Source organism: Urtica dioica, chromosome 10 (genome assembly GCF_054948205.1).
Source record: "Urtica dioica subsp. dioica isolate 48M chromosome 10, U.dioica_male_clone48M_v1_H2, whole genome shotgun sequence".
NCBI classification, from domain to species: Eukaryota; Viridiplantae; Streptophyta; class Magnoliopsida; order Rosales; family Urticaceae; genus Urtica; species Urtica dioica.
In genome coordinates, this window is record NC_142765.1 from 15,006,094 (window position 1) to 15,015,572 (window position 9,479).

The following is a 9,479-nucleotide window of genomic DNA, read 5'->3' on the forward strand; positions in this document are numbered from 1 at the left end:
GCCGGTGGTTGACGCGGGATGTGGGCGAACCTTTGGCACTTATCACATTTTTTTGGCCCACTCGTGGGAGTCCTTTTTCAAGGTCGGCCAAAAATATCCAAGTCCTAGCAGCTTCAATGCCAAAGATTGTCCAGCGGCGTGGTTTCCGCACACCCCCTCGTGCACCTCGTGGAGCGCCTTCCTCGCCTCGACTTCGGTCAGGCAGCGGAGAAGGGGCATGGAGTAGCCTCTCTTGAACAAGTTATCCTCCCTCATCGTGTACTTTGGTGCTAAGCTTCTCAGCTTTTTGGCCTCTTCTTTGTGTTCGGGGACGACTCCTCGCTTCAGAAATTCCACGAGCGGCGTCATCCATGAGGGTGGCGGAACTACGTCGACTAACCCCACATCGCTTCTCGAGACGTAGGGTCGAGTCAGCACTTCAATCGGGACACTCCCTTCAGCCTCCTCGTCTATCCCAGATGCGAGGCGTGCCAGAGCGTCGGCGTCGATGTTCGCTTCTCGGGGAACTTGGACGATCTCAAACCACGATAGGGCCTCCAGATTCTTTTGGGCCTTTGACAAGTACGCGATCATGTTTGGATCTTTAGCGGCGTAGTCGCCCCTGACCTGGTTCACAATCAACTGCGAGTCGCAGTGGATGCGCAGGTTTTGGGCGCCTAGCTTGTTCGCCAGCTCCAAACCAACGATCAGAGCTTCGTACTCCGCCTCGTTGTTGGAAGCCTTGAACTCGAACCGCAGGGCGTATCTCAATTTTTCCCTATCGGGATTCGTGAGTACAACGCCAGCGCCAGCCCCCCGGGCGTTTGACGCGCCATCTACGTGCAAGTCCCAGATCGGCCCTGTCGGGCTGTTGGTCCTCTTCTTCGACGACTCGTTGTGGTCGTCCTCCTTGTCTTCTCTGTCCTCATCACCTTTGACCCTCTCGTTAGTTGAGGGCACGCCTGCGAACTCGGCTACGAAGTCGGCGAGGGCCTGGCCCTTGATGGCAGTTGTAATGTGTAAACTTTTGTAAACGCTCGACTTGTGAATTTGAATAAAATGGACGAGTTTTAATTCAAATTCTTGTTGCATATGAAACGTCCTTAAATTTTAAATATCTTGGAAAATGATAATATTTAAGGTCGATGAAATTTCGGAATGAGAATATTCGAGTAATCCAATATTATTATTCGAAACATACTCGGAGATTTAAAAATCTCAAGAGTAAAAAATAAATTCCGGAATCCCTTAAATATATTCAAGATAACGGGATATCATATGTTTCATAAAATTATATATTTACTTTAAATGTCTTGTTTACATTTCATTATTCATATATGATATGCTCCCGCTACGTGATGTTGGTTCCGTCGAGTCGCGGCTTGCGGGCGAGGTGACGACGCTCGCGGTTCGTGACAGATTTTGTGGTATCAGAGCCCAGGTTTAGCCGTTTCTGTAGACCTGAGATACATGTTCTGGTTATGGGAAAGTGTTGGAACTTGTGCTTACCGTTGGCTTGTCGTTTTGGCAGGTGGTTTGGCTCAAGTGACTATCCTACCCGGAGGCTCTTGCATATGTTCCTCCTACCGCTCCGATATTCAGCGGGATGAGAGGTACACTTACGTGGGTGCGATGGATTTGTACCACCATCGAGTGGATGGATGCCCTTGCTATCCCTGAGATTTTCCGTACTAGTATTGCCACGACGCTCTTGCAGGGACTAGCCCTGACTCGCTGGACCCGGCATGTGGCGCTGGGTAGTTTGTATCAATCATGGTGCATGTTTCAGGCCATTATGGGGGCCACTTTTTCAGCCCAGGGGCGGACGGATGAGTGGAACGAGTTTGCTCATGGTTTCTTTCAGCTCGAGTTTGAGTCGATCGCTCAGTACGAGGATCGCTTTGAGGAGGAGATCGTGACATCTTGTCCCTTTGCTCTGGACGACCGCCGACAGCAGTTCATTTTTCACCAGGGGTTACGACCCGAGTACAGGTATCCGATGCTGTTGTGTGGCTGCCCGTCCATGGGAGTTCTCCGAGCGCGTTTAGCGTTTATGATTCAGTCCTAGGCAGGATGTTGGATTCCTCCAGGCTACGAGCCCGCCCCGCAGCCAGCGTATGCGCCAGTACCACCAGCCCAGCCACCTCAGGCGCCGGCACCACCAGCATCGCCGCCGCACGCGCCACCGCCGCCACCCGCACAGCCACCTGCAGCTCCCCTTGTTATTGTGATCTCTGACGACGAGGAGAGCGAGGTGGATGACGATGAGGATGAGGATCCCGTTGAGGATTATCCTCTTATGTGAGGGTGTGTTTAGGCTCGTTATAGATAGGGTGGTTAGTTTCGGGAGGTTGATAGTTGTTGTACATGTTTTTTTTATCTAGTAGACTTAAGCCTTGTGAGAGCTAGTCTACCTGTAGTTCTTTTGTCTAGCATGTGTACGTGCGAACTTGATGTTGAAAGGCTTGTTGTATCTTTTGACATATATATATATATGGATGTATATGGTTGTATATATAAAATCTCGCTTCAGTTTCAGTTTGATCATGTGTTGATTATGTATCTCGCATTTCGGTATGGATATATGAGTAACCTTGTTTGTTCTCGTGTGTAGAACTGAGAAAATATGTCCGGACAAGTACCGTCTCCTGCCGGAAATGCTACGACGGCAGATCTCGCAGAAATGTGACACGCCTTGGAGAGACAGGCTGCCAGCGCAGCACAACGAGATCAGATAGTTGCGCAGCAACTAGAAGCCCAAAATTGCACGATCACTGAACTTCTAACGAGATTGAATACGCCACCTCCACCAAACCCGGAGCCCCCAGCTCAAGATGAACGACGTGAACATCCACCGCAGGCACGCGTGGATCCCCAGGTAGAGCTGAACTTCCAGATTCCTGATGTCGTTCCCCCGGTAGGCGAACCGGTGTATGGAAGATTTCGGAAGCAGAAGCCTCCGCAGTTTGGCGGTAACGTTGACCCCGCGACAGCCGAGAATTGGATCAAGAGGATTCAGCAGATTTGCAACTATATGCAGCTGTCAGATCAGGAGAGGGTAGCGTGTACCGTGCACCAGCTGGAAGACGAGGCGAGAGGTTGGTGGGAGGTCGTAGCGTCATATGAGGACATCCACATGATGACGTGGATTCACTTCCTCAACTTGTTTCACGGAAAGTATCTAAGCGAGGCAAACCTATCGAACAAGGTACGCGAGTTTATGAACTTGCGACAGGGCACCCTGTCTGTTTCCGAATATACGGCGAAGTTCGATACGTTGGCCAGGTTTGCTCCTTCCTTGGTTCCCACTGATCAAGCTCGCAAGATGAAATACATGCACGGTCTGAACGTGGAAATTGTGAGCCCAGTGGATAGTGGCGACACCGGACCCCGTACTTATGCCAACGTTGTGCAGAGAGCGTTACGCATTGCTGGTTGGCGTGAAAGTGAACGAATTCCTGAGTCAAAGCCGGTTGCCGCACCGTCTTCTGAACCTGCTAGAACGGGGCAAGGTAATTCACAAGGAAGAACCCGATCTCTATCGCGATGGGAGAATCGGCAGCAGCAGAGGTCTGGCAATAGGTTTCAGCAAGGATCAAATAATCGATCTCAGGCGAGTTCTAACAATCGCTCGCAGTCCGTGAACCAGAAGAAGAATAAGGCAGACAATAGACGCCCAGGGCCGTCCAACAAGAAGCCCAGAAACTTCGGGAACCAGCCGTCGTCCCAGTGCCGGAGATGTGGCGAAGTGCATGATGGCGACTGCTTTGCTCGCACGTTGACATGTTTCCGGTGTGGAAAAGAAGGTCATTTGTCGAAAGTCTGCCAGAGTTCAGAAAGAAAGGCTCCTACACCAAAGGAACAACCAAAGGCTAATGCTCGAGTCTACTCTATCTACGAGGATGAGGTTCGTGCAGGATCCTCTGCTGCCGTTACAGGTCAGATTTCTGTAGCCTCTTTCTCCGCATATGCATTGATAGACTCAGGAGCCACGAACTCATTCATTGCATCTAGAAGATCTGATCAGTTGAGTAGATTCAAAGAGACCTTCTCGTATCCGTTTGTTACGGTTACACCCTCAGGGGAGAGATATCAGTCACTATACTGGTATAAAGATGTGCCTATTCAAGTTCAGGATCGGGTCCTTGAAGCAGACCTGATTGAACTAGAAATGGTTGACTATGATGTAATACTTGGAATGGATTGGTTAAGTAAGCATTATGCAATCATTGATTGTAGAAAGAAGTCGGTTTTGTTCCAAGAACCGGCGCTTGAACCATTCCAGTTCCAAGGTTCCTCTCGGAAGTTGGAATTTCCCGTCATATCGGCACTTAAAGCGTTGAAGATGATGCAGCAGGGATGTGCCGGATATCTCGCGAGTGTTGTGGATACTGCGAAGGCGACCAAGCCACAACCGCAAGATATTCCTGTTGTGAGGAACTTTCTGGATGTTTTCCCAGAAGATCTTCCAGGTCTACCTCCTGACCGTGAAGTCGAGTTTAATGTAGAACTCCTTCCAGGAACAGCACCGATATCGAAGACCCCGTATCGGATGGCTCCGGTGGAATTGAAGGAACTTAAGACGCAACTCCAAGAGTTATTGGATAAGGGATTCATCAGACCGAGCCATTCGCCATGGGGAGCGCCAGTCTTGTTCGTCAAGAAGGCAGATGGTTCGTTACGGTTATGTATCGATTACCGTGGCTTAAATCAGGTGACAATTAAAAATAAGTATCCGTTGCCGCGCATTGATGATCTGTTCGACCAACTTGCTGGAGCAACTGTGTTTTCGAAGATTGATCTGGGAGCAGGGTACCATCAACTAAAGGTTCGGGACGAGGACATACCAAAGACGGCTTTTAGGACTCGTTATGGTCATTACGAGTTCCTAGTTATGTCTTTTGGACTAACCAATGCACCTGCAGCGTTTATGAACTTGATGAATCGAGTATTCGAGGATTTCTTGGACAAGTTCATCATCGTGTTTATTGATGCCATCCTGATTTACTCGAAAACCAAGGAAGAACACGCGCAACATCTAGAGATGGCTCTGACAAGACTACGAGAAAAAGCAACTGTACGCCAAGTTCTCAAAGTGTGAATTTTGGCTGGAGCACGTTGTTTTCCTCGGTCACGTAGTCAGTAGCACAGGAATCATGGTAGATCCGACCAAAGTGGAAGCAGTGAAGCAGTGGAATCAGCCGAAGACGGTAACCGAGATAAGAAGCTTCTTGGGTCTTGCAGGCTACTACAGGAAGTTCGTGGAAGGATTTTCTAAATTAGCCATGCCGTTAACCCAACTGACCCGTAAAGGACAGAAGTTTGTCTGGTCTGAGAAATGTGAAGAAAGCTTCCAGGAGCTGAAGAATCGTCTAACAACGGCTCCAGTGCTCACTATTCCTCAGGGAGCCGACGGATTCGCGATCTACTGTGATGCCTCTAAGCAAGGATTAGGCGCGGTTCTAATGCAGCATGGTAAGGTTATTGCTTATGCCTCGCGACAACTGAAGGATTATGAAACCCGGTACCCTACGCATGATCTGGAGCTCGCAGCAGTTGTTTTTGCGCTTAAAATATGGCGACACTACTTGTATGGAGTTCATTGCGACATTTATACGGACCATAAGACGCTGAAGTATCTCTTCACCCAGAAAGAGCTGAACATGCGACAAGGACGCTGGTTGGAACTTCTGAATGACTACGACTTCGAGCTGCACTATCACCCTGGTAAAGCTAATAAGGTCGCTGAAGAAGGATGTTCAACAGCTGGAGCTTCAGCTAATCACGGGAAGGATAGCTGCGCTCAGTATGCGACCAATGTTATTGGAACAGATCAAAGACGGTCAGCACGCAGATGAGTATCTTCTCAGCAAGATGTTTGATGCTCAGAATGACGCAGAAAGTAAGTTTACACTGGACGAGAAAGATGTTCTAAGGTGTAACGGGAGAGTCTGTGTACCGTCCGACGAAGGAATCAAGAGACAATTGATGGAGGAAGCTCACGGAACGCCGTATTCTGTGCATCCCGGTGTGACTAAGATGTACCAGGACCTGAAAAAGGTCTATTGGTGGCCAGGAATGAAGAAAGATGTAGCTGCATTTGTTCAAAGGTGCTTAATTTGTCAACAAATCAAGGCAAAACACCAGAAACCAGCAGGAATGCTTCAACCCCTTGAGGTTCCGTAATGGAAATGGGAGCAGATAACGATGGATTTCGTGTCAGGTTTGCCAAAAACCACTGCTGGTCATGACTCTGTCTGGGTTATTGTTGATAGATTAACCAAATCAGCTCACTTTCTACCTATCAAAACCACTCACACGGTGGATAAGCTTGCTCAATTATATATCAAGGAGATTGTACGTCTCCATGGAATCCCTAATTCAATCGTATCCGACCGAGATACTCGGTTCACTTCCAAATTTTGGAAGAGCATGCAGGAGAATTTAGGGACATGATTGAAGTTCAGTACTGCTTTTCATCCCCAAACAGATGGTCAGAGTGAACGCACGATACAAGTGTTGGAGGATATGCTTCGGGCATGTGTCTTAGACTTTCCAGGCTCGTGGAGTCGTTATCTCCCTTTGGTCGAATTCTCCTACAACAACAGCTATCAAGCGACGATCGTAATGGAGCCTTATGAAGCCCTCTATGGACGGAAGTGTCGCTCTCCAATTCATTGGGATGAAGCTGGCGAGAGCAAGCTATTCGGACCTGAATTGGTAGAGCAGACTACAGAGGCAATCAAGACGATTCGAGCCCGAATGAAAACATCTCAGTGTCGCCAAAAGAGGTATGCAGACAAACGAAGACGACCGCTATAATTCGAAGCAGGAGAGAAAGTCTTTTTAAAGGTTTCCCCGATGCGTGGTGTCATGAGATTCGGGAAGAAATGGAAGCTCAGCCCGAGATATGTTGGACCTTTCGAGATTCTGGAGCGAGTGGGCAAGGCAGCGTATCACCTAGCTCTACCACCGTCGATGTCCAACCTCCATGATGTATTTCACGTATCGATGTTACGGAAATACGTGTCTGATCCTTCACACGTATTGCAAGATCAAGAGGTTGAGATTTCTCCTGACATCAGATATGAAGAGTCAGCCGTCGCAATCCTAGATCGCAAGGAAAAAGTCTTAAGGAATAAGACTATACCTCTGGTAAAGGTACTTTGGAAGAGTCACTCTACGGAAGAAGCTACTTGGGAGCTTGAGAGCGAAATGCAAAAGAAATACCCTTCCTTGTTCTAAGTTTCGAGGACGAAACTCTTTTAAGGGGGTAGGGATTGTAATGTGTAAACTTTTGTAAACGCTCGACTTGTGAATTTGAATAAAATGGACGAGTTTTAATTCAAATTCTTGTTGCATATGAAACGTCCTTAAATTTTAAATATCTTGGAAAATGATAATATTTAAGGTCGATGAAATTTCGGAATGAGAATATTCGAGTAATCCAATATTATTATTCGAAACATACTCGGAGATTTAAAAATCTCAAGAGTAAAAAATAAATTCCGGAATCCCTTAAATATATTCAAGATAACGGGAAATAATGATAATTTTCTCGGTTATTTTTCAAGATTATTTTTAATTAATTAAGGACAGAATTGTGAGAGTTTATTTTAAAAGGACCTATGTGCAATATTTTGAAGGACGAGATTGAAAGAAAAGAGGAAGAAGGGGTCTTTTTAAGAGAAGCGTGGCAATTTTTGAGTGGACCGCTTGGGTACATGTGGCGTGGCGAGAGTGTGCCACCTAGCCACTTATTCCACTCTCCCTCTCTCTTTCGCTGCCACCTCACCCGTCCCTCACTCTCTCTATTTCTCTTTCTCGGTCTCTCTCTCTCGGCTCTCTCTTCTCCATCCTCTCACCACTCGGCCAAAAGAACCAGACAAGAAAAAAAAAAATTCTCAGCCTTGAGTCCCACGAGACCGAGCTCCATCTTCACCGTCACCAAGCCTCGTCATCACCGCCATCCTCTCTCACTCTTCTCCTTCCGTTCCTCTTCTTCGCGCGCCACCCAGCCCCGAGCCACCGTGCGCGCCTCTACCGAGCAGAACAACTCCGCCGCGAGCTCGCCGTGATCATCGCCGAGGAAGAGACGCCGGAAAAGAAGGGTAGCACACCGAGGAGTCCAGATTCACAAGGAATTTGGGTAAGCACTCAAACCCGAAATGGATTTTGGAGATTTTAGGGTTCTTGATTTCCAATTTGGGGGTTTTGAATCCGAGTTGATTTTGGTGAAATCGATGGGTTTTGTGTGTTGATTGAACTCGGTTGTTGATGTTTATAGCTCGAGTTTAAGGATTGAATTCGAATTTCCTTGGTTTGGTAGTGTTTTGGCCGAAAATGTGATGAGCTAGGGTTTGAGTTGGGGTTTTTGAATTTCTGCGTGTTATGTGATGTTGAATCTGAGAACCTATATGTTGGTTTGAGTGGTTGTTTTGGCTGCGTATGTTGTTTGGCCGATTGTTTGGTTGGTATTAGTGTGGTCTTGGTTAAGTTGTTGGTTGGCCATGTGTTGTTGTGACCGTGTGTTGTTGTTGGCTGAATGATTCATTTTGATGTTTGGCCGTGAGCTATGGTTTTGGCTGATTCGGTCTGTTTGTATTATGGGTTTTTTTTTCTGAGCCTCGGTTTGAGTTTTGGGATCGTCTGTGTTGAGTCGTTGGTTAGTATGGTTTCGGTTTGGATTGGGTTCGGGTTTTGAATTGTGAAACTGATAAGAGTTGGAATTTAAGATATTAACTCGTTATCGGGTTCCAGGTTTGAATTACAGATCTTGACGGACGAACGGGAACCAGACGAGTCAAGAGCGACGAGATCAGTTTCTGAAGATATCAAGTGGAAGAGTTATCGAAATAAAGCTCAATTAACTCGTGAGTTTTAAATCGCTTATAGCGTTTAAATACTCTTAGATATGTACTTTCAGTATTTAAATAAATAATTTATAAATTATTTATTTAATGATGCTTATGAATTTAATTTAATTATTCGTTTGGAATTCTCGGTTATTTTAATTTCGGATTATTTAATTTATTTAAGACTCATGATTACTTGTTGAACATTATTTCGTATCACTCTCGATACGAGAATACGTGAGTCTTGAATAAACTTCCGAAAAACCGGGGAATAATAAATTAAATTCCCGAATTCCGAACCAACTCTAATCCCGACAACGAACCCTATCCTCTTTAAGTAAACTCGAATCCATTAACTAACAGATGTTCGACTCCGGATGCTAGTTCTCTCGACGTTCGACAAGTGCCAAGTGTCTCGAAGAACGTGTGAAGCAAGACATCTTTGGGAATCGTCAAGCTTTCTGTCGAACAATTCCGGGTAAGTGAGGAGACATAAGTCAACTACTTACCAAGGGTATAACCCTGTTTGTTTGTGCATTTGCTTGCTAGTAAACAAGTGTAGGTAAAAGCCTAAAAATGAATAAACTCGAAAGTTAAGGCTTCAGCCACTCTTGCTTGAAAACTTAGCTCGGGTTCGCCCGTTAG

The 9,479-nt window shown here is 46.6% G+C and overlaps 1 pseudogene; it reads left to right on the forward strand.

Moving 5' to 3' along the window:
* Positions 1 to 1,449: 1,449 nt before the first annotated feature.
* LOC149383489 (uncharacterized) lies at positions 1,450 to 7,224 on the forward strand (annotated as a pseudogene).
* Positions 7,225 to 9,479: the final 2,255 nt, after the last annotated feature.